The sequence below is a fragment of the Callorhinus ursinus genome, unplaced genomic scaffold (assembly GCF_003265705.2).
Source record: "Callorhinus ursinus isolate GAN/ISIS: 27379988/994484 unplaced genomic scaffold, GSC_fseal_2.0 scaffold3, whole genome shotgun sequence".
Classification (NCBI taxonomy): Eukaryota; Metazoa; Chordata; class Mammalia; order Carnivora; family Otariidae; genus Callorhinus; species Callorhinus ursinus.
The window spans coordinates 24,060,499-24,086,798 of NW_027397065.1; the positions used below are offsets into that span (position 1 = coordinate 24,060,499).

Sequence of the window (26,300 nt, forward strand, 5' to 3'; positions counted from 1 at the left end):
ATCAGTTTGTGGTGCATTTAAAAATTAAAATTTAATTCTAAGATCAATAACTGCTAGACAAAAGAAGGTGAATTTGCATTTTCATCACTTTTTCCTTTTAGCTAAAGAACATTTTAACTTTGCTGAACATCTCAGTCAGTGTCTGACTACAGTTGTGGGCTTATGTTAGCAGTGATAATGGCCAGAAACATTTCACAGGAACAGAAAACTAGGTGCTTGGCAGTTTCCTTTACCCTTGTTGCAATAATCAATTAGAATTGAGAAACAAAATGCAGTGGGAGATTATCAGCAGTATTTCCCATTCAGTGGCTTGTGCTAAGACCAGTAATTCATAGGGAGTATGAACACTTTGTGTGTCAGTGAAATGGAAGAAGCTTTTCTTTAGATGCCTATGTAAGTTCCTAAAAATCACGTTGTGGATCCTTCTCCCTTACTCTGTATTCAGAAGAACACCAGTTGTTCCTAGAAATATAACACCTGTCAGCTACAAGATTTTGCTTTATCCTTTCTTAGAAGAAAGACACTTTGTTAGTGTTTTTCTTTGCTACCTTCCCTGATGGACAGCAGCCTTAAATTGAAATCACAAAACTGTGACTCTGAGCCAATTACTTAACCTCTCGTGGAAGAAAAGCATTTAACAGGAAGAGAGTATAAGATTAGAAATCTAAGTTCTCCTTTCAAGGCAGAAGTTGACGGCTAATCAGTAGGTAAGTTCTCAAAGCAAATAATTTTTTTTGTTCACTAAACTTACTGTTCTCAAGGTCCAAACACCCCAGGAGATAAAGATTTCAAATTATTGGCTGTACTTTACTCTTGCATGCATCAGAACTCTTTACACAATATAATGGATCCAAGTGATTTGTGAATCATTGTTTGGATAATTATATAGTCAAAACTAATAGTCACCGTGAAAATTGTAATTTGAACATCTTAAAGGTTATGTGAATTCTTTTACATAAATAAGTTTACTGAGTTTTTCTTAGTGTTGTATTATATTTAAACACTGTAAAAACATCTACAAATAAGTTCACTATCTCTTCCTACTGCAATAAGATTTTTTTCAAATAACATAACTTCAGTACATCTCCTCCCCCCTGCCACCTCCCTGTGCCCAAATTTCATACATAGCACAGTCTATAAAATTAGGATAATGATAATACTTAATCGAATTTTGGTGAAGGTATGTTTAGCACAGTGCGTAGAATATTTTAATCACTCCATAAATGTGAGCTAGTAGTATTAGTAGTAGTATTGTTTGTCAAATGTTAAAGTAACAGACAAGAACTGGATTTTTTTTTTAAAGATTTTATTTATTTATTTGAGAAAGAGAGAATGAGATAGAGAGCATGAGAGGGGAGAGGGTCAGAGGGAGAAGCAGACTCCCCGCTGAGCAGGGAGCCCGATGTGGGACTCTATCTCGGGACTCCAGGATCATGACCTGAGCCGAAGGCAGTCGCCCAACCAACTGAGCCACCCAGGCACCCAAGAACTGGATTTTTTATCTCTTCATGTACTTCTTCTAAAAACCTGATATTCCTGTGTTTTTCATTATAAATCGTCTTATGGAAGACTAGGAAGTTTAGGGTAATAACATCCACGTATTGTCCTTAATATCCTTGTGCCTAAATTGGACATTCTTTTTAGGTATCACCTGATCCTTCCAGAGTCCTTGTTCAACTGCCCTGTCAGGATCAAACAGTGAGGGCTCAGAGTGCTGCCTCCAGAGGTAGCTGGTTCATTCCTTAGCCCTGGGAACCTCCTATCTACTGCTGTTTTTTCTTTCCTGATAGAGCCAGTAAATTGGCTCAGTTCCAGAAACCATACTTTGTGTCTAAGAGACTCCCTGACCTTTATTGAATTCTCTATGGATAACTGCAGTTACGTGCTTGGAAATAATTGCACTTGTTACCTTTGAAACACAGAAAAATGCCTCTAAATATTCACGGTGTGGACCGGGATAGCTACTGACGTCCAAAGGGCACTTCCTTTCCCCCTCCCTTGCACCCCATCATCTAGTCATCTGAGCCCCATCTCCTGTGCACAGGGGGGTTAGGAGCCTGTGCTTTGCCAGGTTTGCTTTTTCTTCAAGCAGCCTAGCCTCCATTCCTCTTGGAAGGGTTAGAGCTGCAGGAGCAACACACCCTTGCTTTGCCTTCTGTTGATTTACACAACTTTTCCATCTTATATGGAGCCACCACACAGAAGGTGCTTGGAAAAAGAGTTTGAAATCTTGATGTCAGAGCTGTGCCTATTAAAACCCAAGCATGGATACCAGGAAATTTTTAAAAGTCAAACTAATTAGATAATTTTCACTTTCAATAAGGGAATTGATTGATTAATGAATAGGAACTCATTGCCTTTACTATCTCCCATAGCCTGAACTTACAGTCAATAGAGACAAACCTCAGACCTAGTTTCTACTTTCTTTCATTCACTTCGAAGCAATTTACCAGATTGTTAATTGTGCCAAGCATTGAGCTGTGTACTGGCTGTTTCACTCCTTGTAATCATGTAGCTTATACTCAGGTAGGGGAGGCAGATAAAAAGGTAAAAAAACACATAACAAGGTATTCACTAGTTGTGATAAATGCATTGCTGAGAATAAATAGTATGGAAGTGGGAAGAGAAACTGACTCACATAGGGAGTCAGGAAAAGCTTGGAGGATTCTCCATTTTGGTGAGAACTGAAGGAATTAGCCCTGTGAAGACTGGGGGGTGGGGGGGACAGTTTTCCCGGCTCTATATGAAAGGTCATGAGGGGGTCCACCAGCCAGCAGAAAACATGATAATCTTTATCTTACCCTTTCCAGAAATCATATAATTCCAAAACACAGAAACTTGTTAACTAACTGCTGCATTCTTATTTTGGGGACGTTTCCAAGATTATTTTTTACAATGCTTTAAGTATTCATTGGCATTTATTATACCATTTTCGTCTAATCATGGATCTCCTTTCAGCATAGCCATTTTTGGGAAATGAGAAGGTGTTGTCACCCATCTGTATTGAATGCCAATACAAAAATCCAAATATAAATTATTTTAAGATTATCTACCTTTGGGGATGATCAGTGCTGCTGTTACATTAAAAGACATAGTGAGAAGTTGTATGTGTTGTGTGTTTGTCATGCCTTAAAAAAAATGATTAATTTTAATCCATACAAAGTGTACGTCAACTCTCCATTTTTATTTTTAAAGATTATTGTTTTAAGAAATATATTCCTAATTAACTATATTAGGAGTTATAAAAAGTGAAAATTTCCTTCATGGTTTTATTTTCAAACTTAATTTTTACATTTCACTAGGGACCTACTACTTTGAGGAGTAAGCCCCTGAAATCAATACATATTTCTCCAAATAATTGTTGTCTTTCAGAATAGCATTGAAATTCTGACTTACGTTCTCCCTATTTTTTTTCCTCCTCTCATTTTCAACGTTTGATTTTTACCTGTAGTATACAGAAACTAATAAATATCATGTTAGAGTAACTCATCATTCACTGAAAAAGTAAGTCCCCACTGTGTACAAGGATCTATGCTGTATGTCAGAGGTACAGATACTGAAATAATCCATGCATCATACCAATGTATTATTTTTTTTTCTTGAGTACACTAAATATATACTAGTGTTAGGTGACTGTAATACAAGCAGATTGTTCATCCGTTCATTGTTGCTATAAATTTTTAATCACTTTATAACTCATCTGTCACTGTGTTATGAAGGGTCATTGCCAGCAGGAAGAAATAACCATGTTTATACAGGTCAGGCATTTTATCTTTTTCTCCCCAGCATTGCTTCATCCATGTTTGGTTTTAACTCTTCCCAGTTTTATTAAAAGTTATAAATCAGACATTTTATAAGCCTCTGATTTAGCATTTAAATTGCTGTGTGAAGTACAAAAGTGGCCCAGCCAGCAGTCGTGCGGCAGTGTTGAAGGTTAAGTGTATCCTAGCGTGGACAGAGAATGTATATTTCCTCAGACTTTCCTTCCCCACCCAATTACTCATCACACAAATCATTGTCATACCTTTGTAGATATACAAGTTTTTTCATGAAAGAAATACAGATAACTATTTCTTAATTATGAAGTGGTAGTTTTTTGAGTGCCCAGGTCCTCAAAATACATTTTGTAAATGTAATCAGGAATTTTGGCCTATTATTAATGTCTGTGACCACTTTCAATTGTCAGTTTTGTGGGCATAAGGCAAGTCTTGATCTAAATAAGAGATCCACATTAAACATGTTGAGTATCAATATGGGAGGTTAGACTATTGTCTTCAGCCTCAAAATATGATATTTCTAATTCATATTTGAAAGTTACTTAATCAAAATCAAGAAAAATGCAGTGAGGATAGTTTGTCCCCATTTGGGTGTTTGCTGCTTTATAGCATACACTTCACTGTGTGTTTAGTCTCGAATGCAGCAATGCAGAGTGGGGATTGCAAGTAGTATGATGCCCACTACCATTCAACAATACCATAGGTTAATCAAGGGTAAATTTCTATGGGTTTGTGGGTGGTAATGTACTTAAAATAATAAATTCACATAATATGCAAATAAAAATGAGTCAAGTTTTAATTTTAATATCTAGGATGTAGATTTAACATATTTTCTACCAATCCAAATGTAGTTTTGGTTTGGAAACTTTATAAAATGTGATTCTAAAGTATATATGGAAAAATATACCACAGTAATGAAGAAAACATTGTAAGAGAGGGATAAAAGAATTTTTTCCATTTATATGTTAAAACATCATGTAAAGCTATAGTAATTAAAACAGTGTGTGAGCATATGTCCATGCAAAAATATTGGTGAAAATACAATATAATGTCAAAAGATAGACTAAAGTATAGGTAGAAATTTAGAATACAGTAAAAGTGATGTTTTAAATCGTAGGAAACACTTATTTTAACAAATGCTGTTGGAACAACAAGCTAACCATTGGTGGTAGGGCTAGGGTGAGGGCGGAACAATACGATTTGATTCTCACAACTCATCTTAGGACAAAATAAACTCCAGAGGGGGAATCTTCATAAACAATCTGTTAAGGTTAAATAATAATTATTGGTTTAAAAATAGAATCCCACAAATAGGCACCTTAATATTCTTATTAATTATTCTAAAACTTTCCATATCTCATACACTTATTTATTTTCTACTTCTGTTTAATCCTAAACATGATGTGTTCAAGTCCTCTGTTATTTAGTAATATATTTATCAGGACCTCCTTGGATTTTCAAGACTCTTTGCTTTCTGTTTCACTGCTGTGTACTTCCATATACCAATCAACCAATCACTATTAAATGATGACCTAGAAACCTGGAGGAAAAGGTTTGAAATATATGTGATAAACTAAGTCTTAATATTCCATAACATATAGAGTTATTACAAAACAATAGAAAAACAAATAGAAAAATGAGCAGAGGATGTGAACAGGCAACTAATTTAGAACATGAATGGGTTAATTTCTAATTAACCTTTGAAAATGAAGAAATGCAAATTAAAAACAATGAAATGCCATTTTCTATCAGACTGGTAAGGATTTTTTAAGTCTTTAATTCCTATTATTAGTATGTAGAGAAAAACACATATTCTCTTGAACTCCTGGAAGGGGTTTAAATTGATATGAGTTTTTGGACTAAAATTATTAAAATGTTCTAAACATCTGTAAGAATGCATGCCCTTTGATACAGCAATTTTTAATTCAACTTTTAATGATTTACCTCAAGGCAATAATCAAAGAAGATGTCAAATACATATGTATACAGTTAACCCTTGAACAACATAGGTTTGAACTGAGCAGGTCTACTTACACTTACATGTGGTTTTTTTTTTTTTTAAATACAGTCCAGTACTGCAAATGTATTTTCTCTTTCTTGTGCTTTTTGTAGTAACATTCTCTTTCCTCTCATTTAAGAATACAATATGTAGTACACATAACATACAAAATATTTGTTAGTCAACTGTTTACATTATTGGTAAGGCTTCTGGTCAACAATATGCTTTTAGTAACTCAGTTTTGGGGGAGTCAAAATATATAGGTGGATTTTTTTAACGAGTGGGGTGTCAGAGCCAGTAACCCCTGAATTGTTCGAGCATCAACTCTAGGTGTTTTTAGCTGTCTGTCATATCATGTGTATAACAGCAAATTTTGGGAAACATCCAAAATATCAACATAGATGATGAGATCCTACTTTAATATTGATAGGCATAATCACAATACTAAATAATATATATGGTATGTAATTTTTATAAAAATAAATTTGTATTTCCATCTATCTGCATAAATATTTTAGGACATATAACAATATATTAATAACTGTCTTTTATAATTATGAATATTTTATAATAAATATATAATATATAAATGTATATTAAACTTTTATAAATACATAAAATATATAAGTAAAATATAACTTATTTTAATTATACATAATTATAAATATAATAATTGCTTAGGTAGGGTTTTTTTTTTACATTTATACTTAGGTCTGATTTCAAAATGATTCAGGTAGTAACTTATCTGTATCTTCTATTAGGTATGTCCAGTACATATGTAATATGAGCCCCTATGCTGTTTAAGTTGTTCTAACAGCCACATGAAAAATGTAAAACGGAAAAGGTAAAATTGATTTTAATAATACAGTTCATTCAGTCAGTATATGAAAAATTTCTCATTTCAACATGTAGTTAATATGAAATTTGTTATTGAGGTGTTTTAACATTTTTTGTGTGCACATTTTCAAACTCCAGTGTGCATTTCGTACTGAGAGCACAGTTCCGTTGGACCAGCTATGTTTCAGATAACCACATGTGGTTAGTGGTTGCTCTACTGCCCCGTGCACCTTTAGACTGTTAAGCTCTTTGAGGACTAAGAGGTCGCTTTTATATCCCCAGAGCCTAATACAGTGCGTGGAATTCAGTAAACACTTTTAATATTTGAATCTGCTTCCACAAACCGGGGAAGTAGTATCACTTGCTCTGTTGTACTTTGCATTTACATGCCTGACTCCTGCATTAACCTGTGTGCTCCTCAAGAAAGCAGACGTGTTTTATTCAGCTTTTTATCCCTGACATGGTAGACACATAATATGTTGATTAGAAGGGAGTTGAGGAAGAAGAGAGAAAACTTTTTTTTTTTACATCAAAGAAGTTTTTTCTAGTAAATCAGTCTCTCGAAACATTGTATGTTAAATCTTACCAGGTCAAATATATAGCATTATAAAGCACTTAGCAATAGAAATTGAAAAACCTCAACTCTTGATTTATCTGGGCTTTAAATTAAGCCATCCAAAATGGCTGATTGCTGATTTTCTTTTTGAAGATCAGTAGGGGTTAGAGATTCAGCAACCTTACTTAATATAACCTTGTCCCATGTTGAATAAATTTTGCAGCTACAGAATTCTTCCCTGTCAATCCTAATAATCCCTTCCTGTAATATAAGATTTTTCCCTTGTGATCCTCAGTGGAGACAGACAACAGTTGGTCAGCATTAATTATGTAGTGAGCTTTCACTATAATGTTACTTACTATATTTTCCTTATTATATTTTATAATAAGTAATGTTACTTCTTACATTTTCCTTCAACTTTCTTTTTCCAAATTATAGAACACTAGTTTTTAAAAATTTACACCATGGAATTTTAAAAATACATTTTTCTAATAGACAAGATAACTCAGTAATGTGTTTATTGAGTTTGTGAGCTATCTTCCCCACATAAATGTTATAAATAACACCAGTGAGTACTTTTAGTCTGTCAGTAATAATAACTGAACAGCCATCATATGCCAATATAATGTTAGTTGCTAAGAGCAAGAAATTGTTTTCCGATGTGCTCTTAGATAATATTTTTATTTTAGGTAGGGGCCTAGCAATCATTTTTGAACCATGTAAACATCATGCATACTGCTTATTAGAGTAGTCAGATGTGTAAATTAAAGTAACTTTGCTCTTAGACCCAGTTCGGCTCTGGCTTTGATACTTGTCCAGCATCTCTAAATCTCACCTGTATGTTACCAACCTCATAAAATTGTTGCAAGAATTATATGAGAAAAAATGCGTCTAAAGTACTTAGCCATAGTAAATACACAATTATCAATTGTTGTTATTATCATCATTATCATTAGCAGTACTAAGTTTTCTTTGAAGAATCAACTAAACATGCTCCTGTCAACATTGGAAACGAAATGCTGAGATCTTCAGAAACTTAAAAATTACCAAAAACCTGAAAATAAAACCAAAATAGGCCACTGATAATAAGCCAAATGCCACATTTGAAATATGGACTGAGACTTCTCAATCTTTCCTCATAGGAAAGATGCAACAAGCTAAGGAAATTCCCAAAAGAGGAGGAAACTGAAATAAATATACAGATAAATTGTTTCCTCAAGAAAGCATTAATGTATTCGTTCATTTAGTCCATTGAGTGCTATTATGTGCCAGGCGCTAGTCTAGGAGCTTGGGATATATCAGTGAAGAAAACAAATATACCTGCCTTACAGTTTTCCCAGTGAAACTCATACGTTTAGCTTTAACCCCAATAGGCTCTGCTGTGAGGCCAAGATAGGAGAACAGTTAGTTAGCTAAACTCCTGTGGAGACAGCGAAAAGAGGTCAACTCCTCAGGTGTCCCAAACTGAAGACCATCAGGCCAAAATCCAGTGCCCAGTGTCTGAGTGCTCTTCAGTTCACTTGAGGTTGATGTTGATATCCAAGAGGCCTGTTGGTCCGTGAGAAATGCCAGTCTGTGGGGAATGGCAGGAACAGTTGGGAGATAGAGAGAGGATGGGTTATACTTAAAAAGAACAGTGACAACTTAGAATACACCCCAACGGGCAGCTTCTAGGTGAAAGGGCAGTGTGAAGTCATCTGAGCTACAGTTAATGGGAATCAAGGATAGACTTTAGGTTCCTCGTAGTAGGGAACTGAAATAAAGAACAAACCAAGAATGGAGACTGACCATATAGTGGTTGAGAGAGGGGCTGGGGGCAGATTGAAAGGGAAGGGAAACCTGTTGCTAAATAGCCAAGTCATGTTTACACCTATGTAATTTCTAAAATGATTTTTTTTTAATCTAACATGTTTGAGTTAGTGCATAAAATGTTTATGGTATTTACTTTGGGAATCTTTCAAACTAGAATTTTCAGTTTAAAGGGAAAGGAAATAGTGTGTTTTGGGGAGAAAGTTTCTCTAGTTCGATAAAGTACATATCATAAATTTGTAAGTTTGCAGTTAACTGTTGGACTTAACTGTACATGAGAAGTAATTCAATAATTTTCTATCCTTCATTTGAGAGAGTGTCCCTCATAGAGGAGAAAAGCACTGTCGTGAAAATATGCAAACAATGTTAGAAAATTTAATAATGTGATTCAAGTAAAGAAAGAAGTTTGTCTTAACTATTAAAATTCATTGTGCAGCAAGCAGCAAAAACAGTTGAAGTTATCTGCCAAAATTATCTTTAGCTATTTCAAGAATTACTTTGAAATATTTATAAATGATAGTAGTTTGGTGACTTTGGCTGTTGTACTAGAAAATTTAAAGATTAGTAAAGATCACATTTTAAACAGTATTTGTTTATAGATAGTTTTAAATAGGAGAAATTTTACCTGATATTGTATTATTATCAAGGTCTTAAAAACAGTTGCTAATATATCTCTGAGATAAAAAGAAAACACATGTTATCTTCATTTGACTGTTTGAAAAATTAAAGCAGGACCCTGTCAAGAAAAATAGTTGCAATCTCTGTCTTCTCTGTTGGTCTGATGATTGTTCCCTAGATCCAGAGTTATATACCCAAACTACATTCAATATATATTTCTCATCAGTCAACTGGTTTCTCTTTAGTGACTGCTATCTCCAGCTCTCTTGTAAGGGCTATAAACAAAATTCAGTGTGAAATTCAGTAAAAAACAAAATTTAGTAAGATATTTGTTCTTAAACACTAGCATTTTAATCAGAAGTGTTATTTTTTACCTCTGATTAATAATTGGAACCTTAATTAATAGTGATAGCTGAAAGATTTTGACCAAGACGTCAGAAATAATCTTTCTTCCTTACTAAGTTATGGTAAGTAAATAACTTTTCCACTTTTAAGGAAAGTGCCATCTGCTATGAGTATCTCATTTCTATCATTGAAAAAGACAAAATGTTTTATTTTCTTGTGAAGTGGAAACATGGAAAAGTTTATAAGTACCAAAAAATATTGCTTTGGTATAATAACGAAACCTCAAATATTAAAGAAAAGAAGTTCCTCACTAACACAGTATTTTGTGACTTGATTAGTCTGTAGTGCTTTAAAAACTAAGCACAGAACAATGGCATATCCCAAATAATTGTTGTTACAGTTTTATTTTAAAAAATGAAGATAACCACATTCAAATAAAAAATTTATTGAATTTCTTTTATAGTATTTATCAAAAGTAAGTGAGTAAAATAGAAATGTAACATCAGAAGAAGAGGCTTTACAAACTTAAGTGTTTTTTTTTTTTGTCATTTACTAAAAAGAATTTTAAATGGCATACTGATGTGATTATGACGCTTCTTCCTACCTTAGCTACTTAGAGGCCTACCCCAAACCAGTAACTTAAATTTAGATTGTTCTTTTAAATTTGAGAGTTGGCTCCCAGGCAGATTTAACTTTGGTAATTAAACCAGATGGTGACCGATGGTGCTTCTCTTAAGAGCACTTCACCTAGGAATTCTGCTGAACACAAAAACCCCTGAGAAGAGGGATATATAGGCTGTGTTCTGGCAGAGTTCACAATCTTTTCTAGAAGAAAGAGCAGCGTATGAATATGTTAGTGAGACAACTGCACTTGTGAAGGTATGTTCCTAGAAACAGGATCAATACCCAAGAGGAATGATTCACATTGTCTGTGGACATCAAGGACAACTTTGTAGGGTACATGGCTCAGGGATAGAGTCTTAATGTCCAAGTGGGAGGTCACCAACAGTCTTTAACCAGCCAAGTTTCTCTCATTAGATCATGAACTTCATAAGGGCAGAGACCATGTATAGTTTATTCATCACTATTCAGAGCCTAGCATACTTGTTAGTGCTCAGGGAGGCATTGCTGAAAGAACCCATTGAGGACAGGAAAGGGCATACCAGGCAGAAATGTAATCATCTACATTAGGTGTTCGTGAAACCATTATTGTGGGTGCTCTTGGAGCAAGTCAGGAGAAGTGGGAGAATGGTGAGAGGATAAAACCGAAGGAACAGTAATACTGATAGGTAATACATAGTGCCATGGCAACACACATTATTTTAAGCACTTTATATATAAATATAAATTCGTTTAATCCTCACAGACATTCTTGAAGTGTGTGTTATTATCCCTCCTTTTTTTTTTACAGATGAGAACAGTGAGGTACAGAGAAGTGGTTTAACCTGCTGTCATGCAGAGGAGTTTGGGTATCACAGCTGTCGATGGAACACATAAAGGGCTTTGAGCAGGGAAAACAAGATGACATTTATTTTGGGCAATGAACAGAGACTCCCTGACTCACCAACACCTAGATAAGGACACAATAGAGTTATTCTCCAAAATTATCCAGGACTCTCTCTCTCCAAGCCTGATTTATTCCCATTGCTTTATAAATTGTCCTTATTCCTCACCCTTCGGTCTCATTCCTTTGGCATTTACTGTCCCATGAACTTTGGCTGACTTCTTGCTGTGGCTGGTGACTTCTGCCACAGCAAGGTAGGGTTCTTTTTCTTTTTTTCTTTAGTTTTATTTTATTTAATTCAGTTAATTAATATATAGTGTATTATTAGTTTCAGAGGTAGAGTTCAGTGATTAATCAGTTGCAAAAACACCCAGTGCTCATTACATCACAAGCCCTCCTTAATGCCCATCACCCAGTCACTCCATCACCCCACCCACCTCCCCTCCAGCAACCCTCAGTTTGTATTTTATAGTTAAGAGTCTCTTATGCTTTGTCTCCTTCTCCAATTTTGTCTTCCTTAGTTTCGTTTCTTAAATTCCACATGTGAATGAAATCATGTAATTGACTTTCTCTGATTGACTTATTTCGCTTAGCATAGTACCTTCTAGTTCCATCCACATTGTTGCAAAAAGTAAAATTTCATTTCTTTGATGGCTAGGTAATATTCATATATCTATACACCCCACATCTTCTTTATCCGTTCATCTGTCAGTGGACATCTGGGTTCTTTCCATCATTGGGTTGTTGTGGACATTGCTGCTATAAACATTGGGGTACAGGTGCCCCTTTGGATCATTGTTTGTATCCTTTGGGTAAATACCTAGTACTGCAATTGGTGGGTCATAGGGTAACTCTATTTTCAACTTTTTGAGGAACCTCCATACTGTTTTCCAGAGTGGCTGCACCAGCTTGCATTCCCACCAAGAGTGTAGGAGGGGTCCCCTTTCTCTGCATTCTCACCAACACCTGTTGTTTCCTGACTTGTTAATTTTAGCCATTCTCACTGGTGTGAGGTGGTATCTAATTGTGGTTTTGATTTGTATTTCCCTGATATTGAGTGATACTGAGCATTTTTTCATGTGTCTGTTTTCCATTTGTCTTCTTTAGAGAAATGTCTGTTCATGTTTTCTGCCCATTTCTTGACTGGATTATTTGTTTTTTGGGTGTTGAGTTTGATAAGTTCTTCGTAGATCTTGGATACTAGCCGCAAGATGAGGTTCTAATAAACAAGTGCTCAAAAGTGGAAAAGACAGTAAAGAAACTCTTTGTAAAGTCCTCCTGTACTAACTTGCTTCCTTCTGCTTGGTCTGGGCCATCCCAGGTTTATTCATGAGGCATACTTATAAAAGACTGGATAGGAGATAACTTCAAGTGAAAAAAAATTAGTACCCATATATAAAAAAGTGTTTTCATTGGGTTTTTTCTGTTTTGGAAATATCTCCAAGTATGTATGCATATCACATGCAAAATAATTTTGGAATGTTTCTCACAATTATTCTCTAGGCCATACTCCTTAGAAAGACAGTCTTGAGACTAATGATAGCAATTACATTTATTTAACTAGTTATAACTTACAAATTACTTTCATGAACAGCTTCTCATTTGATCCTTATAGTAACCAAGGGAGGTAATTATCACCATTTTATAGGTAAAAGAACAGAGATTTAGTTGAGGATACATGTGTTTCCAGAGCTTTAATCTATACTTCCTCATTTCAGATCTGTCCTTTTTTTCCCTACAATACAAAATATGTCCATTTTTTATAAATTTAATAAATCAAAATAGTATTTTGTTAATGGTAGAAACACATGGGTTTCTAGACCAAACTTTAAGTTAGTTATCTCTGTTACATTTGTATAAACCAAGTCACCTCTCAACTCTGTGATAAGTACTAAAGTTTCCTATAGCATTTTTATGGTCAAAATAGAAATTTTGATTTTGTCAATATGAAGCAAAGACACCTCATCCTAATGTAGCACTGAAGTAACATGGGCTGTACAATTTGTCTGTGACAAATCTAATGCTGTGACATAAATTTTCCTAAGTTGCTTAATGTCTTTGAGAGGAAATTTTTTTTTAAGTGTATCTTAATTTTAACAGTGGCTTTTGTAAATTGAGTACCTGGTTTGTTCAGCTGGGCCCTTACTAAACTCTCTGAGGGAAGGGGGAGATGGAGGAGGAAACCTCCAACCTAGAGCAAGTCATAAAGGGCCTCAGGATCTACTCCTGGCTTTCAGAAGAAGAAAAGACATGTGCCAGAGGCTGCTTTGTATCTTCCTCGACACCACACCAATCAGTGTGCCCACACACCATGTACTCATTGACTCTCCCTTAACTTTCACTGAAGTTGTATCGCTGTGCCATGATTGTTCCTGACCAGCTTTCATGCCAGGCCTCTCTTTCTCTTTTGAAATATCTCTAGAGCTTCTGCTCTGGCACCGACCTTGGTCTGGCTTTTAGGAATTTGGGAAGGTACAAGAGGAGGGCAAGACTGGTTTTCAGTTACAGGGAATAGGGCCATGGGGGGAACCCAAGACGGTGTTCAAGGTGAAGTCCGGCTCATTAATCACAAACTGATCTAAATGAGCCTTCCATCCAGAGACACCAAAAAAAAAAAAAAAAAAAAAAAAAGAATTAGTGTCTGATGGAAAGGAGCCACAAATAGGGGTAGAAAGATCAGTGGTTAGGGTACTGGTAAGAAGCTGAGAATGGTGAAAGGCCCATAAAAGATAAGCACTCTTTATAGTGCCCCTGTGGCATCAGCCCCATGAGGAAAGAAGCAATCAAGGACCCTAAAATCTGTTTTTAAACGCCGCTCCAATCTTTGGGGCTTGATCTGCCAGCCTTGATTCTACTCCTTTCTCTATGGACTTGGCGCCACGCCACTGAACTTGGGAAGGATAGCCTGTCCTGATTCCCCTGAATACGTTAACAGCCTACCCTCCAGTCCTAGCCCCTGACTGATGCACTGACTGGGTCTTCCCAGTTCCCTACATCCCAGCTCAATCCAGGAGACTTTCTGTCACATTGGACCGGAGGGACTTCTGCCATGGGACGCGTATGAGAGGATGTAAAGTGTAGGACTGCAATGAAGGACGTGCAGGAAAAGGAGAGTGGGGAGAAGAGGAACAGCTACTCTACCTCTCAGTTTGAAAAAGAGGAGAAAAATTCATCTCCTTAAAGTGCTCATGCGATACTTGCAGGTCTTGGGGATGTTTTATAATTCATGTTTCATTACCTTACATGTTTTCTTGTAGTGGGCATTATCAAAGACAGTAAGGTGTTAGAAGAGAAATTCAATGAGACTTTAATGTCAGTTAGAAGCCTTAGACCTCGTTACTTTCCCCCAGAACTTCTGTTTTTCTTGTTTGAAGCAGTATTATAGCCTCAGAAATTCTTCACTTCTCTAGTTCCTCCTACTCACTTTTAGTGTACAGTCAGCTGTCCCTGAGTTTCCATCTGACATTTCATAGGCTGGGCGCTTTGAAGTCACTTACCCTCTCTGTGTAGTTAGGAGACTATTAGAGTAGTCTCAGACAGAGGAAGGGCCTGGCCTGTTCTATGACATGTGCAGTGTGAGTGCCAAGGAAGGGTTTAATTCGAGAGCTTCCTCAGAGGAAGAATAGTTATAAATTGTTGACATCATAGAGTGAAGGAGAGAGAGGAATCAAAGAAGATTTTGAGACTGGATTTACTCCTAGCACGGGTAGGAGCCCATGACAGTCCATGAACCAAGATAGGGACGGATTTTGCTGGGAGCAAAGATCTGACATTTGGTCTAAACTTACTGAATTCGACATACTTGTGGAAGAGGAATGTAGAAGAGTCCCCCGGAACTACTGGAGTACAAGATCTAAAACTGGGATCTGTTGATGCCTCTGTGATCTTGAAAGCCGTGGGGGAGAATAAAATCGCCTAAGGAGGGGGAGGAGAAATGGCAGCAGGCTAGAGCAACATTTAAAGAATGGGAAGAAGAGCCATTGAAAGATACTAAAAAGCACAGAGGGGCCAGGTCTTTAATATTGTCTATCGAAATCTTCCTTGTCTCCCACAGACCCCATCCCCACACCATATCCCTAAAGGACAGGGCCCATGTCTTTACTTCTCATTCTTTGTAACTTAGAGACCTTGCTAAGGGATGGAGGAAATTGTTCCTATTGAACATTACCAAGAGAGCATTTTTAAGGAAGTATAGTTTGTCACTTCATTTTCAGATGTCAGAAGTGGTTTTTATTTCATTTTATCCCCCATTAAGATTTAGAGGTGTTTTGGTTAAAGTAGCATAAAAATTGTAGTAGCCATATGCCCTGTTCTGAAAGCAAACCCCCTGGTTTTCTTCTGCATATGATGTGTTGATATGGGAACACACATTTTGCTGACATGTTCTGAGGCTTAGTGTTTTGATGAATTGACCTGGGAATAAGAATTGATTGAAAACTTCACATTTTTACAATGGCTGAAGTAAGTATCAGGAAGATGGGCAGCCAGTTAGCTGACAGCATCTACATAGTGCTAGAGGCATTGAAATAAAAAAGAAAAATGTTTTGAATTGAAGAGAGAGCACTGCTATCAATTACCAGCTGACTGGCGAGTATGTTATTGAATCATATCAGAAATAAAAGCCAAAACTTTTTTCTCTGACTCCCCCAAAAGCCTAAATTGCAGATAGCTGTAGTACCTGGTAAGCAAAACAATGCTATCTTGTGTAATAGGAAATATTATTGTAGATAAAGCACTTAGTTTTTTGTTACCAGCAACGTAAGCCTATTTTTTTTCCTGTGCACACAAAAGCCATATTCATATTACATAAAAAAGCAATGCATTATTTTAGTGGCTCTTGATAATGATTCAAATAAAGCTTTAAATAGGAAAGAATGGGTTAGAGTAGAACAGAATTTCACCTTTAGTAAAATAAAATCTCATTTCCCTTTTCATTATGTTGGATAATTATACCAATACTACAAATAAAGAAAGAGTACAGAATATATCCTTTGTGAAACATTATTAAAGTCATCTTGAAATGGGCAACTTACCACACCATTAATCATAAGGTCCATCCATTTCATGCTCATATTGACCAAATTTTTCATTTAAATCCCAAGGGAAAGAATTTAACTGTCTTTGTAAGAGTGTATGATCAGTGGTATTTTTATTAGGAGCCCAGAAAAATAGAAAAACAGTATTATGAAAGACCTATGTATCTAGAAAATACGTCGTTTTTATATTGTCATCACAAGGCTATTGATGTTTGAGAGAGCAAGAAAGAAAAAATTACTAAATACTAAACCCTGTTGAGTTGATTTTGGTATTTGATTTTGGTTCTTACAAAAGTCTTAGACTTCAAGTGTGTTTTCCTTTAACACTGCTGCTAATGATAGAGTAATGTTAAAGTCTCCATCTTATAACCGAAGACATTAGGAATACACAGAATGTGCCTTTCTCAGTCTAAGTCATCTGATAATAGGGTAGAGGGTATTTTATTTTATTTTATTTAAATATTTATTTATTTATTTGAGCGACAGAGAGAGAGAAGAGAGCACAAGTGGTGGAGAGGGAGAAGCAGGCTGCCCATCAAGCAGGGAGCCCAATGCGGGGCTTGATCCCATGACCCTGGGATCATGACCTGAGCCGAAGGCAGATGCCCAACCGAATGAGCCACCCAGGCTCCATGGGTAGAGTGTATTTTAAATTGTAATGAATTGGGAGGCAAGAGACTGTTATGTGGTGGACAAAGACATCCTTATCATTTATGTAAGTGGAGAATTTGAGAGTAGAACATTAATCTCATAAATTATTATTGCCCTTCAACTCAGAAGTGGTGCTTTTGAGAAGCAAGGACCCATTAAGAAGCAAGAATCTCAAAAGCAGGGGTCCAGTGAGAAGTCTTCTGAAGTGGATCTCTGGATCCACGCTCAGTGATAGCTCTTCCTCTTCCACATCTCTTGAGCATATCATGCTTAGAGAATGGGAAAAGTTGTAGGAACTAGGAGCTACACGTGAGCAACTCTTATGGTCTACATTCAAGTGTAGGACTTAATGGAGGACGAACTATATCAGCACCTCCAGAGGGCATAGAGGTGGTCTTTCTTACCTTGGATCCCTAATATGATGAGTTCCACATGGCACTAGGGAGGACCTAGTTTTGCACTCCTGTGCAAACAAAAATTTCATATTTTGAAAATATAAATTCAACTTCCTTTCTCCATTCTCTCACAAGCCATGTTAATATCCTTATTTCATCAGGAGTGTCTGAAGTATTTATTAAGAATAAAGAGGGGTGCCTGGGTGGCTCAGTCGTTAAGCGTCTGCCTTCGGCTCAGGTCATGAGGATCCCAGGGTCCTGGGATCGAGCCCCGCATCGGGCTCCCTGCTCAGCGGAAGTCTGCTTCTCCCTCTCCCAGTCCCCCTGCTTGCGTTCCCTCTCTTGCTGTGTCTTTCTCTGTTAAATAAAAAAAATAAATAATCTTTAAAAAAAAAAAAAGGAATAAAGAAAACTCTTGTACGAGTTTCAAGTTATGATAAAGTACTTAGACCTAAAGACAGCAGTTTTGGGGTTTTGTTTATTTTCTGCATTGGACTTGACTGAAGGTTCACTAAACTGAGATGCCACAGGAGGCACTGTAGACCAACTGCAAGTATCACCCATGCTCTAGGCATCACAGAGAGCAGGGAAGTTTTGCCTTTTGTGCCTGCTGGAACAAGCTAGATTGTGCTTCAGTAACAAACAACATGAGAATCTTAGAAACTTAAAATGCCGAAATGTATTTCTCATTACAGTCTATCATGGGTCAGAAAAACTGATCTGCTCATAATACAGGAAGGGACACAGGAAGATGGAACGTCTATTGCTTCTACAATCTCAGAGACAGAAAACTTGCCAAGCCTTGCACTGACTCTTTTTTTTTATGTTATGTTAATCACCATACATTACATCATTAGTTTTTGATGTAGTGTTCCATGATTCAGTGTTTGCATATAACACCCAGTGCTCCATGCAGTACGTGCCCTCTTTAATACCCATCACCAGGCTAACCCATCCCCCCACCCCCCTCCCCTCTAGAACCCTCAGTTTGTTTCTCAGAGTCCATAGTCTCTCATGGTTCATACCCCCTCCGATTTCCCCCCTTCATTCTTCCCCTCCTGCTATCTTCTTTTTTTTCTTAATATATAGTGCATTATTTGTTTCAGAGGTACAGATCTGGGATTCAACAGTCTTGCACAATTCACAGCGCTCACCATAGCACATACCCTCCCCAATGTCTATCACCCAGCCACCCCATCCCTCCCACCCCCCACCACTCCAGCAACCCTCAGTTTGTTTCCTGAGATTAAGAATTTCTCATATCAGTGAGGTCATATGATACATGTCTTTCTCTGATTGACTTATTTCGCTCAGCGTAATACCCTCCAGTTCCATCCACGTCATTGCAAATGGCAAGATTTCAGGGGGTTTTTGATGGCTGCATAATATTCCATTGTATATATATACCACATCTTCTTTATCCATTCATCTGTCGATGGACATCTTGGCTCTTCCATAGTTTGGCTATTGTGGACACTGCTGCTATAAACATCGGGGTGCATGTACCCCTTCGGATCCCTACATTTCTATCTTTGGGGTAAATACCCAGTAGTGCAATTGCTGGGTCATAGGGTAGCTCTATTTTCAACTTTCTGGAACTGTTTTCCAGAGTGGCTGCACCAGCTTGCATTCCCACCAACAGTGTAGGAGGGTTCCCCTTTCTCTGCATCCCTGCCAATATCTGTCATTTCCTGACTTGTTAATTTTAGCCATTCTGACTGGTGTGAGGTGGTATCTCATTGAGGTTTTGATTTGGATTTCTGTGATGACAAGCGATGTTGAGCACTTTTTCCTGTGTCTATTGGCCATTTGGGTATCTTCTTTGGAAAAATGTCTGTTCGTATATCAGACAAATTAGATTTTAAACCAAAGACTGTAATAAGAGATGAGGACGGACACTATATCCTACTAAAAGGGTCTATCCAACAAGAAGATCTAACAGTTTTAAATGTTTGTGCCCCTAACATGGGAGCAGCCAATTAATAACAAACTCAAAGAAACACATTGACAACAATACAATAATAGTGGGGGACTTTACCACCCCCCTCACTGAAATGGACAGATCATCTAAGCAAAAGATCAACAAGGAAATAAAGACTTTAAATGACACACTGGACCAGATGGACTTCACAGATCTATTCAGAACATTCCATTCCAAAGCAACAGAATACACAATCTTCTCTAGTGCCCATGGAACATTTTCCAGAATAGATCACATCGTACGTCACAAATCAGGTCTCAACCGGTACCAAAAGATTGGGATCATTCCCCGCATATTTTCAGACCACAATGCTTTGAAACTAGAACTCAGTCATAAGAGGAAAGTCAGAAAGAACTCAAACACATGGAGGCTAAAGAGCATCCTACTGAAGAATGAATGGGTCAACCAGGAAATTAAAGAAGAATTTAAAAAATTCATGGAAACAAATGAAAATGAAAACACAACTGTTCAAAATCTTTGGGATGCAGCAAAGGCAGTCCTAAGAGGAAAGTATATAGCAATACAAGCCTTTCTCAAGAAACAAGAAAGATCTCAAATACACAACCTAACCCTACACCTAAAGGAGCTGGAGAAAGAACAGCAAATAAAGCCTAAACCCAGCAGGAGAAGAGAAATCATAAAGATCAGAGCAGAAATCAATGAACTAGAAACCAAAAGAACAGTAGAACAGATCAACGAAACTAGGAGCTGGTTCTTTGAAAGAATTAACAAGATTGATAAACCCCTGGCCAGACTTAGCAAAAAGAAAAGAGAAATGACTCAAATAAATAAAATCATGACTGAAAGAGGAGAGATCACAACCAACACGAAAGAAATACAAACAATTATAAGAACATATTATGAGCAACTCTATGCCAGCAAATTAGATAATCTGGAAGAAATGGATGCATTCCTAGAGATGTATCAACTACCAAAACTGAACCAGGAAGAAATAGAAAACCTGAACAGACCTATAACCACTAAGGAAATTGAAGCAGTCATCAAAAATCTCCCAACAAAGAAAAGCCCAGGGCCAGATGGCTTCCCAGGGGAATTCTATCAGACATTTAAAGAAGAATTAATACCTGTTCTCCTGAAACTGTTCCAAAAAATAGAAATGGAAGGAAAACTTCCAAACTCGTTTTATGAGGCCACCATTACCTTGATCCCAAAACCAGACAAAGACCCCATCCAAAAGGAGAATTACAGACCAATATCCTTGATGAACATGGATGCAAAAATTCTCCCCAAAATACTAACCAATAGGATCCAATAGTACATTAAAAGGATTATTCACCACAATCAAGTGGGATTTATCCCTGGGCTGCAAGGTTGGTTCAACATCTGCAAATCAATCAATGTGATACAGTACATTAATAAAAGAAAGGATAAGAACCATATGATCCTCTCAATAGATGCAGAAAAAGCATTTGACAAAGTACAGCATCCTTTCTTGATCAAAACTCTTCAGAGTATAGGGATAGAGGGTACATACCTCAATATCATAAAAGCTATCTATGAAAAACCCACAGCGAATATCGTTCTCAATGGGGAAAAACTGAGCGCTTTCCCCCTAAGGTCAGGAACACGGCAGGGCTGTCCACAATCACCACTGCTATTCAACATAGTACCAGAAGTCCTAGCCTCAGCAATCAGACAACAAAAAGAAATCAAAGGCATCCGAATCGGCAAAGAAGAAGTCAAACTCTCATTCTTTGCAGATGATATAATACTTTATGTGGAAAACCCAAAAAAGTCCACCCCAAAACTGTTAGAACTCATACAGGAGGAATTCAGTAAAGTGGCAGGATATAAAATCAATGCACAGAAATCAGTGGCATTCCTATACACCAACAACAAGACAGAAGAAAGAGAAATTAAGGAGTCGATCCCATTTACAACTGCACCCAAAACGATGAGATACCTAGGAATAAATCTAACCAAAGAGGCAAAGACTCTGTACTCAGAAAACTATAAAATACTCATTAAAGAAATTGAGGCAGACACAAAGAAATGGAAAAACATTCCGTGGTCATGGATTGGAAGAACAAATATTGTGAAGATGTCAATGCTACCTAGAGCAATCTACACATTCAATGCAATCCCTATCAAAATACCATCCACATTTTTCAAAGAAATGGAACAAATAATCCTAAAGTTTGTATGGAACCCAAAAAGACCCCGAATAGCCAGAGGAATTTTGAAAAAGAAAAGCAAAGCTGGTGGCATCACAATTCCGGACTTCCAGCTCTATTACAAAGCTGTCATCATCAAGACAGTATGGTACTGGCACAAAAACAGACACATAGATCCATGGAACAGAATAGAGAGCCCAGAAATGGACCCTCAACTCCATGGTCAACTAATCTTCAACAAAGCAGGAAAGAATGTCCAATGGAAAAAAGACAGTCTCTTCAACAAATGGTGTTGGGAACATTGGACAGCTACATGCAGAAGAATGAAACTGGACCATTTCCTTACACCACACACAAAAATAGACTCCAAATGGTTGAAAGACCTAAATGTGAGACAGGAGTCCATCAAAATCCTAAAGGAGAACACAGGCAACAAACTTCTTCCTTTGCTTGATTCTAATAATCTGACCCCAACTCCATTCTCCAGTGTTTTTATTATATAAGTTATATACATGATGAGTTGGGTACACTGTTGATTGTGAGCCACTGAGCAGGTGTGGGGATTACATAAACAAGAAGGGTTCAGTCTGGGAGGTTTTCATAGACAAGGTGGAACCTGAGGGACTACGAAACTTATTTTAAAAATTAAAATGATGAAGTTACTTGAGGGAAATAAAAAGAATGACATGCCTGCACGGAAGTTTTATTAAACAACCACTGTGTAACAGGCTCTGGGCAGGGTGTCGGGGAGCCAAAGAAGAGTAAGAAATGATCTTCCCTTGAAAGGATTAGAAAAGAGCACACCTAGCGTATGGTCAGGAGAAGTTTGGAGGGAGATTCAGCCAAAGGCAAATTGAGCTAACAAGAGGCAAGAGGATGGCCTGGAGAACAGGAAGAAATGAAGCGGCAGACTTCTCAGTGACTAATCAATATTGTATATACCTTAGCTCTGAGTTCCTTTTACGTTTCATTTTGACTTCTGTGAAGTGCAGCGTTTTGTATAAAAATGTGAGGAATATAGAGAGTATTAGGATTGTAGTTTGTATTCTAGTAGCAGATACTAAAGGAGCCTGGAAATTTTCTCTCTTCGATGTTAGGGGGATGGATGGCCAGACAGTGACAAAACAGTTTTTGTTTTTGTCCTGTCACTGAAGGTGGGATGTGATTACTTTATGACAAAGGCAACATCCTTGCATCCATCCTGGCCACTCTGATTTAGGCAAGAACCCATTTATGTCGAGTGACCTCTTCCTGTTTCATTAAACAGGAGTTTAGGGTCAGTGAAAAATGCTAGCAGCTCTGTCATGCCATTAAGTAACTTGGACAGTGCCAGTCAGGACCTGCAGCAATCTTGGGAGCGTCAGGAAGAGATATCAGGGAATAAGACATTGTGCTGCTTGAGCCAAATCCACTGTGGGGCACAAAGAAAAGAGCTTGTTGTATGCAATAAAAGGCTTGATTTTAGACACATAAATTGAGTAGTTTTCTTGCCAGCCTAAAAGATGGATGTTCTAATCAGTCTTGGGAGACCTGAGTTAAAGAAAGGACAGGCAAAAACATTTGAGGAAAACAGCTCTGATTAGGGTCTAATATGAATAAGTGTTTCTTTAACCTGACCTATTTTTCATCTCAGACCTTTCCACCAGCCAGACCTGGGCTCACACTTCCAAATTCAAAGGTCTCCTCTGCTCAAATATCACCTCCTCAGAGGCTTCGCTGTCAACCCCACTAAGAGTCTCCACCCCACCTCACCCACCCTTACACTCTATCTCCACAGCTGCTCTATTTTTCCCAATAACATGTATAACTATCAGCACTTGGACATGTTTGTTTCCTTGTTTATTGTTTATCTTCTTGTTTATTGTCTGTGTACCCAACTAACTTGTAAGCTGCATGGGGAAAGGAATTACTCTGCTTATTGCCATATCTCAAATATGTGTTAATTGTCAGAACCCTTATTCACCACCAAGCATGTTTGGGGACAACACGTTTTCCCTGATGTTTCGTATAGCTGACAGTAGAGAATTCTTTGGACTCTGAATCCCTTCTTCCCTGCCCTCTTTCTTCCTCATACTCTTCTTCCTGCCATTTTTTTCCTGATCATTGTTTTTATAGAAGTAAGTGGTATTAATGTGTTGATCATTTTACAAGTTGAATATGAATGTAGCTCCTTTGTCTCAGAGGCCGTGTGGGGATCCTTAATGAAGTACCCACGGGAAGATAGTAAACACGCATTCTGGCCGTGGTGGTTGGTGCCTCTGACTTGCCATGGGGCCCTGGCTTCCTCAGGATCCCAGGCTTCTCTCATTCAGGAGGAGCTTTGAGTGAATCTGTCAGGGCCTTCCACTCTGAAGCTTGCAAAGTGTGATGGTGTACATCTGGCTGGTCTTTTCTCACCTTCATTCATAGCCTAAAGGTGAGAATATCGGAGATACAGATTTTGTATGTTTATTTGTTGTAGGTTTTGGTTTGGTTTGATTTAGTTTTCCTGCTGCTGAGCTAACCAGAACGTGAGAGTCTTTTTAAGGACCTAGGCGATTTCCCTTCATTCTTGGAGTTGCTAAGAGCCAGAGAGCTAGGTTTGGACATACATACCTAGCACACAGAGTGTTCCTTTCAAGAACTTGGTGCCTCCATAGGGCAGGAAAGGAGGTGTAACAAGTATGAAAATGAATGTGAATGCCTTTTGTATTGATTCTAATTCTAAATTCAGAAAATTGGAGACTATGAGAAGACATAGGGTATTTAATTTGTAAGAGTTTCCCTTTAATTCTCCCCTCTGTGAGTCATTTTCAAGTTGTAAAGAGACAAGTGTTGCTTCTTTTCTCCATCCAACCTCCTTTTCTTGTTCTTTCAGGGGCTCAAAAAATCTGATTGGGATTATGTCCTTTGTTTCATTTTTTTGATTGAAAACGTAACCAAGCTTTTATTGTTATGTTTCTTTAAGACAAGAGTGTATGTTTGTGCTAATAATGTGTGAGGTACTCAGCTGTAGAAAGCTTTATCTAACAAAATTCTCTCTTTTCTTAGTTGTAAACTTTGTAACAGCTCCATTGTTGCAAAGCAACTCTCTCCTTGAAGGAAATGCTCTCTTTGAAATCTCCAAGCTTAAAAATAGCAAAAAAGCATTCCCTTGCAGAGTTTTACTACAGTGACATGAAGAAGGAAACAGGATGTTTAAAGAAAATTTTTTTCATGTCATTTTATGAAGCTAAATTTACCTTCAAATTATGTGCTTCAGTGCTGTATGTTTGCATTACAAATATTTCCTTGCCTGAGTTGTAAAAAATTCTCCCCACCTCTGCTTAAATCACTCATCTATGTTTTGCATTTACTTGGCATCAACTAATATCTTTCCATGGAGGCAGACTGGGAGGCAGCCTGATTGCTAGCAACATGTAACATTCAAAAGCAAAACAGTATTTTTCAGGGGATCTTTATTCAAGTGTGGTAGAACACTCCGAGATTATTCAGGGTTGAGATTTGTGGAAGAGAGGCTGTCTATAGAGAATGTTGTTATGGGGGCTTTATTATTGTCACAATGATGTTGCAATACTCAGGAAATGTATGCTAATGTGTTTCTACTAGCCTTTTTTTTTTTTTTTTTTTTTAAGGCCTTGAGTTCATAAGCCAGTGTTGAAGCTCTTTGGCTACCTAGAAAATAGACCTAACTATTTATAAACTCCTTGTTATTATGTTTAAAAAATAATAATCTCCTAGACCTTTGTATAAATAACAGAGAAATGAAGAAACTTAGGCAATTTACATCTTGGTGTTTAGTTTTTAAGATATGTACAGATCGCATACCAGGAGAGCAGTAAAGAACTATATGAAATAAACATTCCTTTGAGAAAATTGGGAGAATTTTTAAGTATCTATTTTCCATCTTAATTATCTGGGATTTACACAACAAACAATGAGGTCTGATAGAATTGCAGATACTTCTAGCAAAAATACCTTTAGTTTTTAGCACTTAGGTGGTGTTTTTCAAATAGCTTTTAGCCGTGTGAAGTGGAGACCTAGGGCCAGCCCCTTCCCTGTTCAGAAACACAAGCAGAGACCCCCTGGTCTGATCCAGCTGACAGTAGAGAGATTAAGTACGTGTATTCCACAGTTGATGTGAGCAATACTACTGATACTAATCTTTGCATGGTTGTAGCTGTATTTATCCATCTATGACATCTCTCTCATCATAATTGTTTTATTTGTCTTGTTCTTTTATTTTTGCATGCAATAACATTTCCTTGTATGTCAGAATTTCTAAAGTATGATTTTGTGATATTTATCCATGTATTCAGTGTGGATAGGGCCTATGCTTTATAAGACATTCTGTGCACCATGTAATTATGTGTTCTTCACAGAAGACACAGAGTCCTTCCCAATCCACTTGTCACAGATGAAGTACTAACAGAATGAACCACAGAGTTTAAAATGTTGCTCCATATGGCAAATTTGGCATTGGCACCACCTGACTTACCAGGTTGTATGCGTCATTATCTCAGAACTGGTAGATTGGGAGGAAGGCCAAAGGAAGTTAAACAACAACAACAACAACAACAAAAAGAAGCAAAGAAGAGCCTTAGAAAATGTAGCAAGAGATTCAATAATGTGATAAAGCAAAGATGAAGAGACAATAGATTTTTTTTTTAAAAAAACAC

At 37.2% G+C, this 26,300-nt stretch overlaps 1 protein-coding gene across 7 annotated transcripts in view; it reads left to right on the top strand.

The window, feature by feature from the left end:
• FER (FER tyrosine kinase) overlaps positions 1–26,300 on the top strand; it is a 457,408-nt gene that overhangs the window by 362,997 nt on the left and 68,111 nt on the right. The gene's annotated exons all lie outside the window — the stretch shown is intronic.